This window comes from Mus musculus, chromosome 14, assembly GCF_000001635.26.
Source record: "Mus musculus strain C57BL/6J chromosome 14, GRCm38.p6 C57BL/6J".
In the NCBI taxonomy this organism is placed as follows: Eukaryota; Metazoa; Chordata; class Mammalia; order Rodentia; family Muridae; genus Mus; species Mus musculus.
This window is the reverse complement of record NC_000080.6, coordinates 30439995-30464270: the sequence shown is the minus strand read 5'-3', so window position 1 is coordinate 30464270 and position 24276 is coordinate 30439995. Positions and strand designations below refer to the sequence as shown.

The 24276-nt window shown below is 43.1% G+C and overlaps 1 protein-coding gene and 1 long non-coding RNA gene across 2 annotated transcripts in view; one reads left to right on the top strand and one right to left on the bottom strand.

Moving 5' to 3' along the window:
- Cacna1d (calcium channel, voltage-dependent, L type, alpha 1D subunit) overlaps window positions 1-24276 on the top strand; it is a 451216-nt gene that overhangs the window by 26886 nt on the left and 400054 nt on the right. The window lies entirely within an intron of this gene.
- On the bottom strand, window positions 989-6235 carry 4831407H17Rik (RIKEN cDNA 4831407H17 gene). Its single transcript, NR_131095.1, has 4 exons — window positions 6155-6235; window positions 4264-4329; window positions 3897-4182; window positions 989-1743 (listed from the first exon to the last, which is right to left on the bottom strand). It is a non-coding gene; the product is annotated as an RIKEN cDNA 4831407H17 gene (long non-coding RNA).

Sequence of the window (24276 nt, the reverse complement as noted above, 5' to 3'; positions counted from 1 at the left end):
TAGGTGTGGCCTTGTTGGAGGAAGTGTGTCACTGTGGGCGTGGGCTTTAAGACCCTCATCCTAGCTGCCTGGAAGCCAGTATTCTGCTAGCAGCCTTCAGATGAAGAAGTAGAACTCTCAGCTCCTCCTGCACCAGGCCTGCCTGGATGCTGCCATGCTCCTGCCTTGATGATAATGGACTGATCCTCTGAACCTGTAAGCCAGCCCCAATTAAATGTTGTCCTTTATAAGACTTGCATTGGTCATGGTGTCTGTTCACAGCAGTAAAACCCTAACCAAGACACAGACTAAGGCAGCATCTCAATTCACTAATGGCTTTCAGATACCCAGCACCAAAGCATTCTAAATCTGAATTGGTTCCCTTCAACTGATGGCTGGCAGCTTGGGAGAAGCCACATAGCTTCTCTAGATCTGTTTTCTCATTCAAAAGCTACAGGATTAAAAATAACCACATCCTAGGCTCATAGGCATTGAGAAATTTGCCCAGGTTAGGAAAATATAAGCAAATTAACATCAGGGTTCATTCAATAATGAGACCCTCTTCTCCATGGCTGGACCATAGGTGGTAGACTTGTATTACAAGTAGGGGGTGACTTGCACAGCTCCTGGCACCATGTGGAAAACATGATAAGCTGAAATACCTGTTTCTGGAATATGGTTCAGCCTTCTTGCAAACCCCTGCCTCCGGTGGCGCTCAGACACCCTCATTTCTGTCTGAGCAGTAGATAGGGCACTGCAGTTCACACTTCCCATACTTCACAACCCACATCCCTCAAGTGCCTCTCTTAACACATGCCAGCTGCTAAGAGAAAGGATATCAGGTTAGGACTGAAAAACGCTGAGTCTGTGCATCTGTGTTAAAAAGTGAGGACATTTGTTAGCCAAGGACAAATGCATATTGCTAGGTAACGAGAAGTGCTGGGTGAGCTGGTCCAGCACAGAGTGACAGCAATTTTTCTTAGGCATGTTTTTGTTTTATTTTTTTTTTCCATTTGGACTTCTAAAATCCAGGAACAGTACAATCAGATGGGGCAGGCAGGCCAGCGAAGCCTGCTTTTCACAGCTGATGGATTCAGAGAATTGGCTTTCCATGCTCATTAGTCAGGACTATTTACTAAGAAAGAAGTAAAATAAGAGAGAGAATCCGAATCTGAGTTTGGAGTTTGTTTTTAGACCAGAAATTGAAGAAAAGTAGGGGTTGTATTATTATAGCCTTCCCATAAGCTAAATAACACAGAGACGGCTTAGTGCATAAGGGCGCTTGCTGTTCTTGCAGGTGACCCAAGTATTGTTCCCAGCACCAACAAGGCAGTTCACAACCATATACCCCTAGTCCCAGGGGATCTGACACTTTTCTGGCCTTTGGAGGCATCAGACATTCATGTGGTCCACATACATACATGCATGTAAAACATTAATTCACATAATAGTCTTTAAAACAAAGCTAAACATAGTTCAGTGAGAATCAGCTAAAACCCAGCAGGTCTTACAATCTCACGACCGAGGTTTTTGTTGAAGTGTACAACAACAAGAGCAATAGACAATGGCAAAATGTTTTTGATCAGAGAAGCAGATCCAACATCCTCCTCTTCTCTGGTCGTTAACATCTGCTGCAGCTGGGTGGGAGGAGCTTTTGTGTGGCTCTGAAGGTTTGCTTCACGCATGTAGTCTATACCAGAGCACCATTTTCCAAGCTCACAGGCTTCTGTTTCCTCTTAGCACTCAGATTAGAGAAGTGCTTACCTTTGAGAGGAAATCAGAGTTGGTGTTGGGTCTCAGGTGAGAGAATTCCATTCGCATCACAGTTGTTCCCCCACCGCCCCCCATCTTGTCATTCAACAGGGAAAAAGGCTCATCTCTTTGAGATATTTGAAACACTTACTGTTTTGAGCCTTTGGCTTGGGATGTGAGACTGTCACCTGGCTAGAAGCTTTATTTTTGTTTTTGCTTTGTGTGTGTGTGCCATGTGTGTGGGCTCCAGGGGATACCATAAGATGGTGTCAGACCTGCTGCAGTTTGCTTTACATGTAGATGTGAGCTGCCTGATGGGAGCGCTGGGAACTGAACTTGGGTCCTCTGGAAGAGCAGCAAGTGCTCCTCACGGCTGTGCCGTCTCTCCAGGCCCCCAGCAGTCCTTTATGTATGCAAGGAAGAAAGCTGCTATGTTGTTTTGCTGTTACTTAATGATGGTTCTACTTGCTGACTTCGCTTGGATGGAGGCTTAAGACTGTTCAGGAAAGTAACCCCCTGATTGAAAAACGGTGGAAGAAAGGGTTTTCTTTAGGGAGTATTTTGCCTGCCTGAAACCACAGGGCAAAGTCTCTCTGTCCCCAAAGTTTACTTTATGTCTTAAGGTAAATGACTAATTGAATAAGGAATCCTGCTTACATTTGGCTTCTCCTTACCAGAAACAAAACTGGCTCTTTGTGTGGTTTACTTTTTAGTGTAGGTGAAGATTGCCATTAAGCAATTACTGTATAGTCTATGTTCAATCTCAATTTAATATCTTTTAAAATTAACATTATTTTATTTATTATTTTACACTCCAGATTTTATTTCCACCCCCCCATTCATCCTCTGACTGTTTCACATCCCATACCTCCTCCCCAAATCCCTGTCTCCATGAGGATGTCCCTACCCCCAACCCCCTAAACAATGTATATTTTTAAAAATAAAGTCTTACTATTGTAACCCTGGCCAGCCTGGAACTAACTCACTATGTAGGCTGGCCTTGAACTTGCAATAATCCTCCTGCCTCTGCTTTCCAGCTGCTAGGATTATAGGCACACATATCCACCCCTGACTCCAGATTGCATTTTTAATGGAAAATCTAATGACTTGATTTGTATTTTTGAGACATGAGATCCTGTAGCCCAGGCTGGCCTAGGGCTCCCTATGTAGCTGAGGATAGCCTTGAACTTTTTATTCTCCTGCCTATATCTCCTCCCCACATAGGTTCTGTGACTACATACAGGAGCATACCACTGTCCAGGTCTATCTGTCTGTCTGTCTGTCTTCCTTCCTGCCCCAGGGGACTGGACCTCGAGCGTCACACGTGCTAGGCAAACTCATAACTACAGGTCTCTACACCCAGCTAAAGCCTTCTTGAACTATGCATTTTGACAGAATCTTCTGTGGTTCAGAATAGTCTCAATTTCCTTTGTTGCTGGAGTCTGTCCTCTCATGCCCCATACTCCTAAGGTCCGGCATTATTGGCACGTGCTGCCACTCAATCTTTTTTTTTTTTTTTTAACTTTTATTCTTCTTTCATACATTACACCACCTCCCTCCACTCCTCCCAGTTCCTCCTCCTGCCTCCTCTCTCCCTTGGATCAACTCCTCCTCTATTTCCCTTTAAAACAAACAAACAAACAAAAAAGAGATATCCCACAGATATCCAACTAAGTGGGAGGAATGGGGTCCCAAGTACAGGAAAAAGAGTCAGACAACCCCCCTCCCCCTTTCCACTGTTAGGAGTCCCACAAGAACACCAAGCTACACAAACATAAGGTATATGCAGAGGACCTAGCTCAGACCCGTACAGCGTTAGTGCTTGCTTGTGCTTCAGTCTCTGTGAGGCCCCATGAACTCTGCTTAGTTGATTCGGTGGGCTGTGTTCTTGTGGTGTCCTTGACAGCTCTGGCTCCTACAATCTTTCTTCCCTGTCTTCCCTGATTTCAAGATCACAAGATCTGTGGGGCTCCCTAAGCTCCACCTAATGTTTGGATGCGGGTTTCTGCATCTGCTCCCCATCAGTTGCTTGATGATGGATGCCCCTTTGATGGCAACTGGGCTAGACTCTGATCTCCCAGTATAGCAGAACCTCATTAGGAATCATTTCACTGACTTTATTTTCAGTTATATTGGTTCTATTCTGGTTCTCTTGGCCGTCCTACCTTTGGTTCCCGGTCATCTAGGCAGTGTCAGGCGGCTGCCCCTCCTCCTGCTCCTCCTCCTGCGCCTCCTCCTGCTCCTGCTCCCCCTCCATCTCAGAGTTTTCTGGTTGTGATAAGTGAAATTATAATAAGATTTCCTTAAACTGCCAGATGGAAGAGCGGATAAAGATACATATTACCTTAGAGTGTGATGGTCTTAGCTCAGATGAAATGTTTCTTAAAAACTGAAGGACTCTGAGGACAAAATGTGTCCTCGCAGAAGATACAATGTATGGCAACTGTGGAGCTGCGGGCGGAAATGTCATTTGAGTGCCACTGGGGGGCGCAGCGGTACAGTGAGTAAGAGGAAGCCAGCGTCTACCGTTACCTCAACTTCGGCTCCCTTGAGACTTCCAACCGGCCACTTAATCTCCTTCTGGGTCAGTTTCCTTGTCTGCAAAATAGAGATATTCTTTTCTCACTGTATTTTGATGAGACTTAGATACGATAAAGTTCAAAGCACTTTTTAAAAGTGCACCGTGACCATTCAAATAAATGGGCTGGCGAGGACTGCCAAGATAGGAAACAGTAAGGGGCAAGGTAGAGAATTGGAGCATCCTGGCTTTGTGTATAAATTTTAATTCAACTATTTATAAGAGGTGTATTTTTTTTTTTTTGCTTCAAAGATAAAGAGCTGTGGTTATCTATAGAGAATAAAACTGCATGGTAGGGGAGGTTTCTACTTATTACACTATGTCTATTGAGAAGAGAAACGGTGTCTGGGCAATGGGGTTATGGACTTTGATTTCAGTATTATTTCCTCTTTAAAAAGCTAAACATAGTTTTTCAAGATCACAGAAAGGCCCTTGTGGTAGATTATTTTAGGTGAAGTGGAGATGTTATTGGTAAAGAGTAATCATGGCCCAGAGAAAGCAATCTTTTCAAGGCTGAGTCCCTAGGCACGGGAAGTACTGCAGGTTCATATGAGTCTTGGCATCCCTTGAATGTAGCAAACTAGGTGACAGGTTTTCTCTGCTAAGAAATCCCTTTCTCTGGCATAATATTGTTGGGAGATCATACTGTTGGCTGTGCTTGAGGGAGCTGTCTGATGCTCACACTAGAGCATTGGTCCAGAAAATTCCCCTTTCCCAAAGGTCTCCTTTTGTCCCATCTCTGGGCTGTCTTGTACTGTTTTCTTTGCTGAAGTTTTCTCTCTCCAATGGCTCTCCTCTATCTCTCTATCAACCTCAAGATAATTTCCTCCCCTTATTTACCAGTCTCAAAATAGTGAGTTTGATATGAGCTCCTTTTTTGCAAGCCTCCGGGAACACATTTCAGCATAGCAGGCGTGTGTTGTTACACCCCAGCTGTTATGTTAACATCTGTGCTCTGAGGTCACCATTCTCCTCCCCTCCTTCTCATCAAGCTAGTGACCACTAGCAGCTCTTGCCATTGCTATCCACATAGCTACATCCCATGGTCAAGCCAGAGGCTTCACTGTTTTGCATATTAAAAAAGAGGTCTAATTTATGTCCCATGAGACTCACTTTTCTAAAGCGTGCAACTTAGTATTTTTTCTTTTTCTTTTTTGAGACAGGTTTCTTTCTGTAGCCCAGGCTAGCCTTAACTTTATGGTCCTCCTGAGTGTTGGGCTCATAGGGACGAACCACCACATCCAGCTAGGTTTTTCATTCATTCATTCATAAATCTGTGGATACATCAGCAATTTCTAATCCCAGAATATTTTCCTAATCTCCAAAGGATATGCCAGATTCACTGCGTGTTACTCCAGTGCTCAGCCCTAGCTCCCGAAGCCATCGATCCACTGCCACCTGCTTGCATCTGCCCACCCCTGACATCTCTGTAATGACAGCACTATGCACACGACCTTGAGCTCCCATCTTTATCAGGGACAGCCCCCACTTCCTTCTTCTGCCTTTCTGAGCACCCTCTCTTTCCTATGCCTCCTGTCTTGGGGTACAGCTCTCAGTTTTTTCCATGCCTCCTCCTTCTCTTCTGATCCTCTTAATGTTGGGGAGCCTTTACCCCTCAGCTGAGGGATCTCTTTTCCCCAGCACTCCCCAGGCACCCCCAGGCTTGTAGATTTAAATGCTGTACATTGCCATTAACTCCTACACTTGAGCTTAGCCAGGAAATGACGTCATCAACTCCTAAATTTATACCCCTAGCAAGGACTTTCCCTCTACTTCCAGAACTTTTTGTTCATCTCCTCTCTGTTTCCCAACATGCACTGCACAGTCAGCATGCCCAGAACTGACCTTGGGGGTCACCCCCTGCCTCCAATGTCTTCCACCCACAGCTGCTTCTCTAGTTGCTCGGCTCAGAAACTTAGCAGCCATGCCTCACTTCCTCACACCCCCACTCCCTGCATTGCATCTATGTCACATTCTGCTGGCTCTTCTTCCAAAATGCACTCAGAACCTAGTTCCTCATTTTGTTCCTTGATGCTTTTTGTGCTTAGGGAAGCCTATCTGTTTTCATGTGTGTTGTGTGGATGTAGTGTATATAAAGGTGTGTGTGTGTGTGTGTGTGTGTGTGTGTGTGTGTGTGTGTATTTAGACAGGCTGGAGAAGGATTCAGGTGTCTTACTCTATGGCCAACCAGGTTATTTTTTGAGACAAAGTCTCTCACTGAACCTAAGGAAGGCTTGCTGTTTCAGCTACTCTGGCTGGCCAGTGAGTTCCCAGGATCAGCCTGTCGGTCTCTGCCCACCCTTCCTCCTCCCCGCCCCCGTGCTAGAGTTACAGGCATGGCTGTGCCAGCTTTTATGTGGGTGCTAGGGATTCAAATTCAGATTTTCTTGTCTCCATAGCCAGCGTGCTTATCCATCGAACCGTCTCCCTAGCCCATTGGGTAATGTATAAACAGCTGACGGGAGTTTCTGCCACCACCTCTATGGACATACTTAGCTTTAGAGATTGTTTTAAGACAAGTTAAGTCATGGCGTTCTTTGCTAAGAATCATTCAGTAGATCACCACATTGCTCAGAATAAAAGCCAAAGCGCACACATTGTCCATCCTGCGAGCAACGCTTTGCTCTCACGCCGTCAGACCCATCCCGCTAGTCTCTGCCTTGATGACCTGAGTCAGCCCCAGTGACCTCCTCACTCATCTCAGAGACACACCTCACAGTCTGCACTTACTGTCCTGCTTAGAGTGCTCTTCTCCACATGCCTCTTGTCCCTGTTGTTCAGTTCTTTGTTTATATGTGACTTAGTTAATCAAGTGCAACTCCACTCTCACTGATTAATTAGAGTCAGTGTCTTATGTATTCCAGACTGGTCTCTAAGTTGCTACATGCCCAAGAATGACCTTGAACCTCTGATCCTCCTGACTTCACCTCCCGTGTGCTAGAGTTACAGGTGTATATCACATACCTAGTTTATGAGATACAGGAAAACTGAACTCAGGGCTTTGGGCATGCTAGGTAACATGGTCAAATGAGCTATATCTGTACCTGACATGCACTGTTCATAATTGCAACTTGCTTTCAACTTTTCTTCCATATTCTCAATACAACTTTCTGTTCCTTTAACTGTTTTCACACACACACACACACACACACACACACACACATATAGATGCATACACAGGTACACACACATATGTGTACATAATGCATCTACATGTATACACATTTGCACACATGTTTGTTTTATTGAAATCCTTCCCCACTTGCCTGCAGACCTTATGAGTACAAGGGCTTCATTTTGTGCCCTGTTGTGTTCCTAGTCAATTGGTTCGTCTCTGCTTGATGTACACTGGCTGACTGTACACTGTGTGGAATGGTAGCAGCCTTCTATTTGCATCTTCTAACAACACAGCTCCTCCGACCTATGGGCTCATGTCGTGATTTCCAAGGGACATTTGCTCTGCACATCTTCCCTGAGGTCCTTGGGGAGTCAACATGCATCCCCATCTGTGAGCTTGGCATAGAAACTTCCTCTCCTCCAGATGTATGGATGCCAATTCTTGGGCAGAGATTGCAGGAGGAGAGGAGGTTATTTGGGGCATTATTCTTTGCTCACTGAAGCCGATGTGACAGGAGTTTGCTATGAACAAGGTTAGCAAGCACAGATACAAACGCTGGCTGGGAAGAGCTGCAAAGAGATTTCAGCGTGCAGTCCCTAATCATCTGACTGACCGCACTTGCCTTCTCTCTCCCTGCCCGCTGTTCCCTCCCTCCCTCCCTCCCTTCCTCCCTCCCTCCCTCCTCCTGCTCTCTCCTCTTTCCTTCCTTCTCCGCTCTGTCTCTTTCTCTCCTGTTTCCTCCCTCCCTCTCCTGCTCTGTCCTTCCCTCTGTTAGAATACCAAGGGCAGGGAAGTAGCAGATCTCCAGGGTTACAGAGTTAGTGGTGAAATCAGAGCCCAGACTCAGGTTTCTTAATCCTCGTTTCTTTTGGACAATATTGTATTGCCTTCCCAGCAGAGAAGGGCGCAATCAGGAAGACATTGCGTTAAACATTCCTGAAGACGTGAACTGCTTTGCTCTTGGAAACGTAGATCTAGTTGACAAGTGGCCAGAGTTTAACCACAGACTGAGAAACTTATTTTTGCCTTTAGCTTCTCTAACATTTCTAGTTTCCCTCTCTAACCTTCAGACACTTCACATGGCTGTTTATCTTAAACTATCATTCGCTCATTTGCTTGTAGAGAGCCTACTCTTCTACAGGTAAGAGAGGATGGAGAGGACAATTACAAGCTGTATTTTAAAAGTGATAAAACTCATTTGTAATATATAAATAGATATTTTATTTAATATACACATTTACATTTTATGGTGTAATATAATTTATATATAAAATCATAGCAGCTAATATTTTTGACCATATGTAATTCTCACTGGGGAAATAAATCATGGTGAGATACCATTCTCACACCTACTAGGATGGCTATAATAACAGCAATAATAACAATAATGATAGCATCAGACTGTAAGGGCTGACAAAGATGTGGAGAAATTGGAGCCTCATACATTGCGACCCAAAATGTTGTAGCCATTTTGGAAAATAATCTGGCAGTTCTTCAGGATGTTAAAATTACCATATAACATAGAAATTACCATATAACATAGAAATCCCATTTCCTGGCATGTGCAAGAAAATTGAAAACATACCTTCGCACACATACTTGTACACAGATACTTAAATAGAAGCTTTATTCCCAACAGCCAAAGGGAGGACATGACCCATATGTTTATCCTTTGATGTACAGATAAAGAAAACATGCTAGATCTATGTAATTTGATTATGCAAACACTAAAAGAAACGAAGCTCTGATACATGACATTGCAGTGGGCAGTGGGTGAATTTTGACTGCATCATGCTAAGATGCCAAACAGAAAAGGCTATATAGTATACATACATACACACACACACACACACACACACACACACACACACACACACACACACACACACGAGGTATTCAGAATAGGCATATCTATGAGGCAAAGTCCCTTATATCCCAGATTGGCTTCTAACTTGTAGTATAGTCAAAGCTGGCCTTGATTTCCCAATTTTCTTGCCTTCAGCTCTCAACTGCTGGAACTGCAGGCATGTGCCACTACATCTGGTGGGGAAGAAATATTCTGCAATTGGGCAGTGGTGTTTGTTGCAAAATCCTATGACTGTACTGAATCACACATTTTATAATGGTTAAAATGGCAAGTTTTATGTTATGAGAATTTCATCTTATTAAAAATGGTATTTTACAAGTTTTAAATGATATATAGTTGAATCAATTTGTTTAAACTTAGTTTCTGTGACATTTATTGTAAGCAAACTTTGATATTGAGTAATGTAAAGAAATTTCCTTTGGGGGTCTGGGGAGATGACTCAGTGATTAAGAACATTCGCTGCTGTTCCAGAGGACTGGGGTTTGATTGACAGGATCTACATGGCAGCTCACAAGCAACTGTAAGTCCAGCTCTGGGGGATCTAACACAGTCTTTTAAACTCTGCAGGCACCAGGTTCACATGTGGTATACAGAAATAAATGAGTGCATGTGCACATCCATATTAAGAAGTATTAATCTTTGTTATTATTATTTTTTTTTTTTAGATAGGGGCTTACTTTGTAGCTCATCCTGTCTTTGAGCTCTTTGGTCTCCTGCTTCAGCCTCCTGAGATCCTTGCAACTAGCTTCCTATCAGGGTTTTTTAAAGGCAACTTAGAGGTGTGTGTGTGTGTGTGTGTGTGTGTGTGTGTGTGAGAGAGAGAGAGAGAGAGAGAGAGAGAGAGAGAGAGAGAGAGAGAGAGAGAGAGAGAGTCTTGTAGCCCAGACTGGTCTAGAATGTGCTATGTAGTTGAAGCTGTCCTTGAATCTCTGACCCTCCTGCCTCTATCTTTTCTATCTAGTCTCCCTTGCCTGGCCATGTGGTTCTTGAGTTGTTACTTGTTGGTTGTAGTTCAACTCCACTGCACTTTCAGAAGGTAGGAGGGAAACCTGGCCATTAGCTTAATGGCAAAACATTTGGTGAACTTAAATTTCAAACTCAAGTTGGCTTTGGGCTGAGTGATCAACAGTGAAGTGTCTGACCAGCTGCGTGAGTTCATGGCTTTGCTTCTCAGCACGAGCGACAGCAGCAAGCTGAACTCGGGGATACAGCTTTATGGAAGAGGCCTAGGTTTGATTTCCAGTATATGAAAGGAAGGAAGGAAGGGAGGGAGGGAGGAGGAAGGAGGAAGGGAAGGGAAGGAGGGAGGGAAAGAGGGAGGGAGAGAAGGAGGGAGGGAGGAAGGACAAATTGGAAAAACCAAACTCTTATAAGTCAGGGTTGTGGTTCTCCTCTGTTGTGCGGGGGATGATAATAATTTGGGAGGAAATAAAATGGGAGATTCTGTAATACCAGGGAGACTAGATTTTTGGCTCTAGCTACTGTTTTCAGAGTCATATTTGATTTTCTAAAAGTCAATCAGTTTATACTGATGCAGTGTACCCTGCTCTGTGAAGTTGTTCAATACCAAGTTTGCAATTCTGCTAAATCACTCAATATTTGCATATTATGCTCACAAGCTTTGGCGGTTAGCTGGGGATAAGAATCTATGGATCTGAGCTGACACTTTGGAGACCACAGCTAACTGTGACTGTTCTGGGCCATTAGCTCCTTTAAAAGGTGAGACAGAAACAGTGCTACCAGACACCTGGGTCCCACTCCTTGAGTCTTGGTCCTTGTCTGCCCAGATAGACCCAGAATTGCCATTATGAATGCCCACAACAAATCAATTCAGTTGGCATTCAAGCAGACTTAAGCTCATAATCACATAGTTAAAATATTTGATGCCAGAAGTATTTTGGCATTCAGATGATTTTTTGGATTTTGGAAAGGTGATATTTTGCACACGGTATTTATTATGTAATTCTGCCAGCATGGCCTGGGACAGCGCTCTGTAATTGGACAGTGGAGAATATTTATACCAAAAGGTCTATGTGCCCTAAATTTACACAAATAATCTCATGCTAATTCAGGCCATCGTGTACTGCCAAATGAGTTCACATCAAATTCCTTTTTTTGGTGTTCAGCTTTTGGATCTTTAGAGTTGATGAGAAGAGCGACTCTGAGTCAGTCAGTTCTGTCACTGACTATGTGAGTCTTTCCTGACAGGGGTCTTTCCAGGGCAGAGGTGCTCCCTGGGGGAGGGCAGAAGGAAGATGTACAACCTAGGTGAAAGCGGTTAGGTCAATAAACAAATGGCAAGATGATGCCCTTGAAGGAACAGAACACCGTTGTACCGCAGTTCTTTCAGGATTCCAGTCTCCTTGGAGCACCTGCTAAACTGTAAAAGCCTGTTAACATTTCATTGATTCCTGTAGCACATTAGGCCCTTCTTGGAGCATTCAACCATACCTAAGTTTATAAAGTAAAGTTTCTGGTGACTAATATTTATCTAAATTAAGTTAATTATAGGATGATAAAGCTCCCTTAGACGTGTTTTGAAAAGATTAGGGTGGGTTGTATAAATAAGAAGCAGAGACTCCCCCCCCCCCTTGGCACATTGACTTGCTGTCTGTCATTCCTGCTGACCATTCATGGGCACAGCTGCAGTTCTAGGTGCCTCTGTCTAGAATTTTTTGGTGTTAATAGGGGAATAAACAGGCAAGCTCAACCACACTAGGAAGGTATCTCCTTCAATCCCAAGCATAAATATTGGTTTAAACTATTTTTTAAAAAGATGAAAGCAGTGGTATGGGGTTATGCATGTGTGGCTGTGAGGTGAGTGTGGAGCCAAGGGTAGAAGTGGTTTGAAGCTGATTCCAACTGTGGTTAATGGTTGCATTTTATACTCCTTTCTTCCCTCCCCTCTCCTCTTTTCCACTCCCCTGCCCTCCCCTTGCCTCTCCTCCCTCCCTCCTTACTTCCCTCCCTCTGTCCCTTCCTTCCTTCTTCCCTTCCCTTCCCTTCCCTTCCCTTCCCTTCCCTTCCCTTCCCTTCCCTTCCCTTCCCTTCCCTTCCCTTCCCTTCCTTTCCCTCCCTCCCTCCCTTTCCTTCTTGTTATATTAAAATATCAGAACTCTTCTTTATTTTGCTAACCACCTACACCATCTTCTCCTCACCATATATTTCCTTTTGACATAGCCAACAGGTATTTACCAAATGTTTTGGATCATGCCGGAGATATCATAAAGGTGTAGTTGTTAGGGATACACAACCATGAAGACTTGCTTGTCACCCTAAGGTGAGGCAGATAAAAGTAAGTTCACTAGCTGTGTATGTATAGGAAGATAAGCTAGCTGGTGATAAAAGTGTTTGTAGGGCGCCATGGTGCCACTGAGGAATGTTGTCTAAATCAGCTCATGATACACCTTGAGCGAGACTTGTTTTAGGAAATGATGTTTTTTAACTGTCACTTTTTTGTTGCCTAACGTTTAAAAAATTTGAACAATGCGCAGATTGTAGTGTAGTTCAATAAAAGTTGATAAATATATACAGCCATTGAAAATACCACTCCAAACATGATGTAAACTGTTTTCATTGCTGTAAAACGGTCTTCTGTGTTTTTTTTCAAGCCAGTCCCTCACCTCAGCTACCTCCCTAGAGTCAATCAATGAGCTACCTATCACTGGCCTAGGCATTATAAAGAATTGGACAAAGATCAGTTTCATGAGAAGAACAGTGTAGGACAGAGAAAGGTGAACTGTGAGACCTGTAGGCCTCGGATCTCATGTTGCTAGGGCCAAAGGCAGGGCACCACAGTTGGGTAGATATCTGACAGAAATGTGACCAGCCGTCAGGGGATAGAAAAATGAAGTAACTAACTTTCATCCTCTGAGAAAAATGGAAGTGGGTGTATTTGTGCATTTTTGTTGCTATAACACAATTCCCGAGGCTGAGCACTTTGTCAAGAAGAGGTCATAGTGCCAGAGACTCAAGCCACTGTCACTGGCACCAGCTTGGCTCTAGTGAAGATCTCACAGTTTGTGGCATTACTACGGATGGAATGTGAGTGTGAGGGGAGAGGTCATGTGGTGGGACATGGAGCCATAAAGAAATAACCAAAGGACAGATTTACTCTTCTGAGAGACAAGTCATGGGTCCCAAGAGTATGACTTTAACCCTTCAAAGGCAGTGTTCTCAGTGGCCTACTCATTCTCTACTAGACTCCTCCATTCAAAGGTCTTTCTCTTAAAGCATGCCTGGTGAAGTTTCTAACATGGAAGGGGAGGCACAGAAAGGCTAGTCGGTGAGGACTAGCAGACCGTGTTTTAAGATTATTTTAATGGGGCTGGAGAGATGGCTCAGCGGTTAAGAGTACCTACTGCTCTTCCAGAGGTCCTGAATTCAATTCCCAGCAACCACATGGTTGCTCACAACCATCTGCAATGGGGTTTGATGCCCTCTTCTGGTGTGTCTGAAGAGAGCAATGGTGGTGTATTCATAGGCATAAAAAAAAGATTATTTTGATGGCAAGGTCGTTGTGGGAGCTGGAGAGTGTGCAGAAAGAATAGAGGCAGAGAGACCTAGCAGGAGACAGTTCCAGTCATGATGAAGACTGACATGATGTCATCCTGGTTGACAGTGTGCGATAGAAAATGGATGTGCAGGAGAGAAAGTGGGTGGGAGAAAACGTGAGGAGTTAGGCTCCCTAGTGCTGGGTTAGGGGAGGTTGATGTAAAGAGAGGAATGTGTACAAAGGTACCTTGTGGCGGTTTGAATGAAAATGACTCCCATAGGCCCATAGGGAGCGGTGGCCATTCGGAGATGTGGCCTTTTTGGGGTAGGTGTGGCTTTATTGAAGGAAGTGTGTCACAGATGCTCAAGCCAAGCGCAGTCTCTCTCTCTCTTCTTGCTCTCTGCTAATCCTGATGTAGAACTCTCAGCTACCTCTTCAGCTCCATGTCTGCCTGCATGTCACCATGCTTCCCACCATGACAATAATGGACCAAGCCTTTGAACTGTAAGCCAGCCCCAATTAATGTTTTCCTTCATAAGAGTTGCTGTAGTCATGGTGTGTCTTCACAGCAATAGAAACTCTAACTAAAACACAGTTACACAGCAGTGCATCTGTGACATCTTTATAACAGGAGATTTTTGTGCCTCCCATATTTCAAGATTTCTTTATTCAAAGTTACAGCTAACTAATGGTGATTACCAGCATTCAGATCCCTGGCTCCCAGTGCAAAGAAACGCTCTTTCTCTTATGTTTAGCACTCTTTAGATAGTCCTTAGGCTTAGGCTTACACAGTCAGTCTTCAGCTCCTTTCCCCAAAGGGCTATGGCTTCACTCAACCCATGATTTGAGACAATACTTTTATTTTTTTTTGACAATACTATTTTTATGACTTACATGATTCATGTGTCTTATAATATTCCCAGGTATTATTGAATGTTTTTAAGTATATTCGCAGATCGTGCAGACATCCCTACAATCAGTAGAACAGTTTCATCACTTCCAGAGAAATCCTAGACCCATTAGCAACCGTTTCCCAGCATCCTCCTTGCTCCCAGACTTAGGCAACTCCTAATCTTCCTTTCTCTGTGGACGTGCCAGCATTAGAAGGTTCACACCAACCACCTCACAGGACGGGTCGTCCTTTTTCCCATCATCTTCTTTCACATACAACAGTCTCTGGAATTTAACCACGTCCTATCATGTCTCAATACATTTTTTAAAAGTATTGAATGATGATCTTTTGTACACATATCCTAAATGGTGTTTAAAATGTCATCCGTTGATGGGTTTTAGGATTGTCCCTACATTTTGGACATTCTGGGTAGTACTGCTTTGAAATGTACATATAAGTAAGTGTGTGGTGTTAAACGGATGTTTGGTGTGATGCTAAATGGCTCACTGGGAGAGCTGTAGGATGAGTGAAGAGTTCATGGGGACTACAGTGCTTTGTACACAGTGACAAAGTAATGGAGCCTCCATATCCTGAGGATGGTGATAGGAATGGCAGAAGTCTCCTCAGTGTATGGCGATGATGCTTTTACTGTGTCTTATTCCAGGATCCCCTTCGATCTTTTCCCAGTTTCCCTCCTTTTTCTTCCATGTCTGTTCTTTTTCATTACCACTTCACGAGTCATGTTGTATTATCAATGATTCCTCTAATCCTGCTGAGCGCCCATAGCCCAAGGACAGCACCACAGCCTTCGTTAACTCTTTGGGAACAAACTTGGGCACAAGTGGGGTGCATAGGATGCTATTGTCAAAAAAAGTCATAAGGATTTTCCTGGCCTTCATTAGGTTCTATTTAGGTGGCAAGACCTAAAGTAGCACTGTCTACATAGAGTGTACTATAACTACTACCACTGCCACCACCATATAATTCTACAATATGAGTAGAATTTTGTGTTTATAAATGTTCAGAGATTTGTGTCTTTCAATCAAAGATTGGACTTTTTTCTATATCTTATGCAAGATAAATATTTTCATGAGCACTTGTCTTAATGTTTATACTAACAAATTGTTAGATATATCACAATTAAGTATACTTTTATCAATCTGAAGAAACTGGAAAATAATTGTGGAGATGCTTGCATCAAAATTTTATTTATTAAGCCAGGCGTGGTGGCACACTTCTTTAATCCCAGCACTCGGGAGGCAGAGGCAGGCGGATTTCTGAGTTCGAGGCCAGCCTGGTCTACAAAGTGAGTTCCAGAACAGCCAGGGCTATAAAGAGAAACCCTGTCTCGAAAAAACAAAAAAAATATTTATTATTATTAGTGTGTGTGGGTATCCATGTGCCATAGTTGTGTGTGTGTGTGGAGAGCAGATGACAACTTTTAGGTCCTGTACCTTCCTTCTATCATGGGTTCTTGACATTTAACTCAGGCTATTCTGCTTAGAGGCAAGTGTTTTTATCTGCTGAGCCATTCTATCACCTCTAGCTTGTATTTTATTATTTGTTTGTCTGTTTTGAGACAGGGTCTGTCTTTGTAGCTCTGGCTGTTCTGGAAACTGTTGGTATAGACTAGATTGGCCTTGATTGCAGAGGGATCTGCTTGCTTCCTAAGTACTGGGATTAAAGACTAACTTGCCTTTTAGAAGTCAAATGATTAAAACAGTTCGAGGGCAAAGTTCTTTTTTATTGATGGAAAATTGTTGAATTTATTTCTCTGTAAATTCCTTTTATGTCAAGAGAGACAAATATCTAATTAAATATTATTGTTTGACATCAGCACTTGATCAAATACTTCCATAAAGGCAGGGCTGTATGCTAGTGTTGATGCTGAAAAGCACCTGCCTTATAAATACCTTTCTTATTAATTCCCAATGTCAGCGACTTCTCTCTTCAACTTGCATGAAGGAGTCAGAGATGGCTCTTGTCTATAAGGAGAACCTCAAAGCAGAGGCCGAGCTGACAACTGCAAAAGAAATTAAACAAGACTCATCAGGCATTTTGAAAGAGTGTTGTTTTTGGAGAAATTTCTTTTGACATTGATAGCTTATTTGCTTTTGAAGTGTGAAAGAGGAAAGTTTCCTGACACAAACTTCCAGTCTCCAGCAAGGATGGCCTACTTTGGAATTCTTGGCTTAAAGTTGACTGGATGGTTTTGTGAACTTCTTCTCCTATTTTTCTCCAAAGGAAATCATAGCCTGCAAATTAGTTTTTGAAACTACATTGTTCTTCATACTTTCAAAAATGGACTTGAATGATCAACTGCTCTTTCTTTTCTAATTACATTTTTCTTTTAAACAGTTACAGAGGCACACAAAACAGACCAACCCTTCTCCCTACCACCTGCTTGGATCCTCCATCTTCCTGCTGCCCCATCAGCTCCCCTTGCTCCCCACAAACCTCCTCATTTTCATGATATTCATTTCGTTTTGTGACCCACTGAGCTTCACCACAGCCTTCTGTGTGGCTGTGGGTTTGGAGCTATTTTTGGAACCTGGTAGGCTCAGCAGTGGGTACAACGGCACCTCTCTCAGAGTCTATCAACAGCGAACAGTACAAAGGTAAAGGATAGGGAAGGCCTTGTGAATGCTGCCCCCTCCCCTGCCCCTTCCCTGAATTATTGCAGATAGAGTCAGTCTTGTCCGGACCCAGTGCTGGAAACTAAGTGTTGTGAGTTAATAATTGCAATAGTTGTGTTGAGTCTAGAGAATGGCATTTCATAATCCTTTATCCCATCTTCTAGGTCTTCTGTACTTCCTGACCCTTCTGTGGTGCCCCCTGAGCCTTAGAGGGCATGGTATAAATGTCTTATTTAGGCCTGGGCCCATAACCACTGCTTACTCTCTGTATCCTGGGCAGCCCTGGCTCTCTTCGTTCACTGCTGTTCACCCGACAACAGTGGGTCACTGCTGCCACACTGTCCGGGTTTCAGTGTTCTCAGGCACAAGGAGGTAATACGGACAAAGTGCTCTGGAAAGTGCATGTGTTGAAAAGATGGATGGAGCAGCCCCACAGAGTTCAAGAGAACTAAAAGACAGTCAGATGATAAAAGATTTAAAAAGATATTGTATCCCTTAGTTTCTTGACTTCATGGCAAATACTACAGAAAGACAGGAGGGGGAACACTTTATTGGCTCATGGTTTCAGTACCCAGTTAGCTGGCTGTGTTGTGGCGGTCTAAGGGTGGAGTGGGAACATCATGGTGGCAAGGCTGTGGTGACAGAGAAGATTGCTTACCTTATGAGGACAGAGACATGAGTAGAAAGGAAGATAGACTCTTCCAAGGTATGCCTGCAGTATCTGTCTTCTCCAGCAAGGCCTCTTCTCCTAGTGTCTACCCCACTCCCAGTAATGCCATTGGCCTCTCCTAGTGTCTATCACCCCCCCAGTAATGCCACTAGGGAGTAATTCATTGGTTAGGTTACAATCTCAATGGTCTAGTCATCTCTCAATGACTGGATTCAGCAGATGAGGACCAAGCTTCCAAAACACGAGCCTTTACAGAGCATATTATATTCAAAACTGCAAAAATATTATGCATCAGAATTAGAGAAACTGACAGGTGGGTAGGAGACTTCAAGAAGGAACTACAAGGGGAAAGGAGAAAGTCATTCCACTTTAACCATGAAAACCAAACTGAGGAGACGCCAGAGCAAGGAGACGTAAGAGAAGGTGAAAGAGAAATAAAAATTTAAATGCACATTTAATTTTTTTACATTTATTTATTTATGTGGTGAAGCACGCGTGGTGCCCGTGGGGAGATCAGAGGATAGCTTCTAGGAGTCAGTTCTTTCCTTCTACCCCGTGGGTCCCTGGGATCCAACTCAGGTCATCAACCTTGGCAACTAGCCCCATTACCCACGGACATATCTCACAACCCCAAAAATATAACTTAAAAATGAAAAAGAAGTGAGGCAATTAAGGACATTTTTAAGAAGTGACAGATGCAGAAGAGGAGAAAACATGTGCACTCATAGAAGGGGATTCTAGAGAGAAAGCCCAAAGAAAAGGAAGGGAATGAATAGAAAAACTTAGGAGTCAAGAAAACTTGCAAACATTCCCCAGAGTGCTTTGAACTGCATATCAAAGCACAGGACGTGCCTAAGCCTGCTGACCCAGAATACCAACACCAAGATAAATTACAGAATATTTCTTGAGTTTAAAGAAAACATTTTCTTTTTCCTGAAAGCTTTTAGGCACACATAGCATGTGACTTATGAAACAAAGAAAAATCAGATTATTATCATCCTTTGATGACAAAACTGTGTACCAGAATAAAATGAAATAACATACTTAGCTATTCCAGGAAAGAACATATGAGTGAGGGGCTTCGTGTGCAGAAAGAAATTTTGATCAGCCTGCAAGAGCCTGGGAAAATTGGTTTATGGACTTTTATTTAAAAAATCTTTTAGAGGGGCTGGAGAGATGGCTCGGTGGTTGAGAGCACTCTCCTTTCTCTGAGTTCAGCTCCCAGCATCCATATAACAGCCCACAACTGTCTGTAACTCCAGTTCCAGGGGGTCGTAAGAGACTTTCTAACCCACCATCTTCCCAGGGCTGAAGAACAAGGATCTTAGCAGGAAGTTCCCTGGTAACACAAGCTTAGAGTCTCAAAATGCATTGTTCATTCCAGGCCTGGCTGAAATTGCTTGTAATTTGGGTTATAGAGGCAGGTGGACTGTGAACTTGAGACCAATCTCACCTACACCATGATGATGATGACGTCATCTTACATAGCAAGACTGTGTCAAAAATCAACACAAACCAACCAGCTAACCAACCAACCAACCAACCATCCAACCAACCAACCACAAAACCCAGAAAAGACAAAAGTAGAAAATTTAGGGCTTTTTGGAGAAGTGGCTGCTTCTAGCTCTGAGGCAGGCATTATAGGAGATGAACTAGAGCATTCTGACTACCACACAGTGGGAAAGTTATCAAAGATGGTTAGAGTTGTGGACAAGAGATCTATGCTATTAGAAGAGGCTCCTGCAAATGAAAGACCAACGAGTTGAGCTTTAATGAAGATGTCTAAACCCACGTTTCATCTGGGTGTGGTGGCACATGTGTTTCATTCAGCACTCAGGAGGCAGAGGTGGGAGGAGCTCTATGAGTTCGAGGCCAGCCTGGTTTACATAGAGAGTTCCAGGACAACCAGAGCTACACAGAGATACCCTGTTTCAAATAACCAAATCAACAAACACACACACACAAAAGCCCAAATCAAAACAAACAAACAAACAAACAAACAGAACAACTTCCAGAAGTCCACTGTATTTTAAAATAAAGACTAGTCAGTCATCTTTTGAAAATGACATATACCAGTTTATGGCTCTGGAACTGTAAGGAAAAATAGTCCATGGTTTATTTTACCTTTGCTGTTTGAGCCTTATAACTGGTTATTAAAGAAAGACAATGGGATAGGTTTGGGATACTACCTCCCTGCTCAAACAAATCATCGAAGCTACCAACTACCCCCCCCCCCCCCCCCCCGTCAAACAAAAAAAGTGAGGGCAGAGAGATGAGACTGTGGTTAGGAGTACTTGTTGCTGATGCGGGCAACCCCAAGTTTAACTCCAAGCACCCAAGTTCTGGGTCTCAACTCCAGTTGCAAAGGGTCTGATGCCCTTTTCTGACCTCTATGGACACCAGGCACGTATGTGGTGCACATACATGCGTGCAAGAAAAGCACTCACCTTAAAAATTGTTTTAGAAAAAGTGGAAAGCAGACATCAAGCACCCTCTAGTGAAAGAACATACCGTTGCTTGATTTTGGCAAAGGGATGGAATCTGAGACTCACCGATCTGGACTAAGCTGTTAATTTTTAGGTGCTATGGAGAACAGAGGGCAATGTCAAAAGGTACCAGGAAGACGCGGCCATCAAAGTCTCTAGTGTGGAAAACATCATGGTGAAGACAGCCTAGGTCCTTAGACTGCTACACTGAAAAGAAAGGCTTGGGTGAAGATGTCTTAAGTTTGAAGGGATCAAGCCAGGCCACCACTGTGTTTAGACATGCATGCTTGAATGATAAACCAAGGAAGAGACACAAAATTTATCTCTTGAAAGAGAGTGTGCACGGCCATAACTAATATGGGACACACAGAAGAGTTTCTTAGCTGAAAAAGACATTACTTAATCCGAGTAATGATTATAATAATATTCTCCCAAAGTTCTGTTTTGAAGCTTTTACTATATTTCTTCACCACACGTGTGATGCCATCCTTCTTTCCATCTGACCATGGTAGTTTTGAATCCATTTCAAAGTAAATTACAGACATATTATTTTCCGTCAGTACTGTATTACCCTAACAACGCCAACTATTTTAACATTTATTTTTCCTTGTGATTTATATAAAATGAAATGAATATACCTGGTGTATATACCCTGAGTTTTGACATGTAACTCATCCAATGAAGACAACATCACCCTAAAACTTCCTCTCAACTTTGGGGGCTCTCCGAGATTGAACCACCAACCAAAGAGCATATGCAGGCAGGTCCTAGGCCCCCAGCACATATGTAGCAGCTATACAGCTCGGTCTTCATGCAAGGCCCCCAATAGCTAGAGTGGGGACTTGTCCCTAAATCTGTTGCCTGCCTGTGGAACCCATCTGCCCAACTGAGTCACCTTGTCTGGCCTTATTGGGAGAGAATGTGCTTAGTCTGGCAGAGACTTGATGTGCCAGGGTGGGTGATACCCAAGGGACCTTCCCCTTCTCAGAGGTGAAGGGGAGGGAGGATGGGGAGAGGAATTGTGTGTGTGTGTGACTGGGGGGAGGGAGAGGGCAGCGACTGGGATGTAAAGTGAACAAATAATTAAATTAATAATAATAAAAACCCCTTCCTCCAAAGTCTCTAAGGTCTGAATGTATTTCTTTTTCCATTCAAATTCAAGGGTGAAATTAGCTGGGCATGGTGCCATACTTACAATCCCAGCTGTTAGAAGACTAAGTCAAGGGACTCACTTGAACTAGGAGTTCAAGTCAAGGACAGCCTGGGCAAGTTCCATCTCAAGAAGCAGGGGTGTGGGGTGTGGGGGCGGGGAATGAAATTGACTTTAGTTTGAATAAAATGGGGGGGGGAGTATTCTTTAATTCCTTTCTCACCCCCTGAAAGTCCCAATATTAAAGATATACTCTAGCATCACTGGAGTGTATATTAGATTATTATTAGTAATAGTATTGAGAAGAAGGCATAGAATAGTGGTTAAGAGTCTGGGGCAATCTAGGCCCAGCTTTTACTCTTGGGTCTTTCCCTTATCTTGGCTACTTCTTTGCCTCAGTTTTGCTCCGTGGATGGTGGAGATAACAGTTATCAGGTGGTACCTGTGAAACTTAAAGAGGAATTATATGTAAAGTATTTAGAATAGTGCCTGGTAGATAGCAAATAAGGGCTTGCTTTTCTCATCATTAGATTACTGTTCTACATTGTGTATTATTTCTTTCAAGAAACATCTGACAATTGAGCCCATATTTTAAATTATATTAGCAACACTTATTTAGACTTAATTAGATTGGAGGTAGATTGGAGGCAGCTAATGCCTTAACCACTGCCCATCATGTAATCTGAAACCATTTGTTCTAGCATCCTCCAGAGGCCAGCCATTTAGAAGGTTTCCATGGTCTTACGTTTCCATGGTCTCAATGAAGCCTGTGCCTTCTCTCTCTGGTTCCTATTCCACGAGATGTGCAGAATACCACAGACCCATGTAGGGAAAGCCAGCCAGGCTCATCATGGTTACTGCTTGAGTGTACATTAGATTATTACCATAAAAACCTTGGCGCTCCCAAGGAAATCGATACTTTGCAAATGCCTGTGATTGTTCTATTTATCATTCTCCAGATGAGTCAGCCCTTTTCACTACCCAGGCATGCTAAGAGAAACAGACCGGTGAGCCTGTACACGATCAGTTATTGGTGTCTTCTTATTTGTCCCCCCTTGAATCATCTTCTCTGACATTTTCCCTATCTCCATCATCACCCCTGAGCTATTTCCACTGTTCAATATGGTCTGCAGCCATTATGATGGGGTGTTTATAGGGACTGGAGCTACCATCTCTCTGTGGATGAGCAAAAAGACATCTTCCTTTTTTTTGGGACGGGGGAGTGTTAACTTTGCAGTTTTGGAATTTAGCTCAGTCATTTGGAATTCTGAGTTTTACCAGTGTATCAAAAAGCTTGCTGACAGTATGTAACAGATCCTTTATTCTTTAAAGATGATTTTAAATAAATATTCTGTCTCTCTGTCTCTGAGAGAGAGAGAGAGAGAGAGAGAGAGAGAGAGAGAGAGAGAGATTTATGGGAGCTTCTTTCTTTCCTCCATGTGTGTTTCGGAGACTGAACTCTAGTTGAGCTGTCAGGCTTAACAGTAAGTGCTCTTATGTAACCATTGAACCATCATGAAATCCCCCAAGTTTTAAAAATAACACATTAAAGTAACTTATTTTCTGTCTTTTGAGGTTCTTTACTGTTTCCTCCCTCCAAGTGAGAGAACCAGACTTTAAACTTGAAAAATGTACCACTAAGTTCATTCAGGTTGAACTTTCATTTTTGTGGTGCTGAGAACTGAGCCAAGGGTTTTTATATGTGCTAGGCAAACATTCTGCCACTGAGCTACACTTCCTGTCCAGTCAGATTACATTTTGAGTTTTATATTTCAAATGCTCTTTGAACATATGATTTAAAAACCTATCAAAATCACATTAGAATTTCAGAGATTCAATAGAATTACACACTAAATTTAAAATTTCTGAATTGATAGTAATTCTAGTAAACTAGACTGAAAATGGCATGGAGCAATCTAAAGGCATCGTTACAGCTGATCTCAAAACATATTACAGAGCCATGGTAACAAAACCAGCATGGCTGGCATGAAGACACGCAGTGGAACAGGATAGAGGGCCGAGAAAGAGACACACACATCCTTAGCTAATTAATTCTTGGCACAAGGGCTGTGTGAGTATGTGTGAGTGTGTGTGTGTGTGTGTGTGTGTGTGTGTGTGTGTGTGTGTGTGTAAGAGGTGACAGTCTTTTCAACACATCATGGTGCTGGGGAAGTTGGATATCCACATGTGGAAGATCCAAACTAGACCTCTATCTTTCATTCTACAAAAAAATACAACTCAGACTGGACCAAACACCTTCCTGTAAAACCTTGTATTAACTTGCTTTTCTGTTACTGGCAGACAGCAGCTTGGGGGAAGGGCTTATGTTCCATGACAGAGGGAATCCAAGGCAACGACTGAGGCAGAGACCACGAGGAAAGCTTCTTACTGGTTTGCTCAGCTACCTTTGAATTTTTACTTTGGAAGGGGTGGGGACTTGCCTATTTTTTTCAGATACCTCTATTATGTAGCCCAGATTCACCTGCCCAGGGATGGCACTGCCCACAGGTTATTAATTAACTTATATGAACTAGCAATCAAGAAAATGTCCTGCAAACATGACCACAGGGCAATCTGAAAGGGGCAGTTCCTCAACTGAGATTTCCTCTTCCCAGTGTGTCAACGTGACAACTGAAGCTAACTATGACAGACC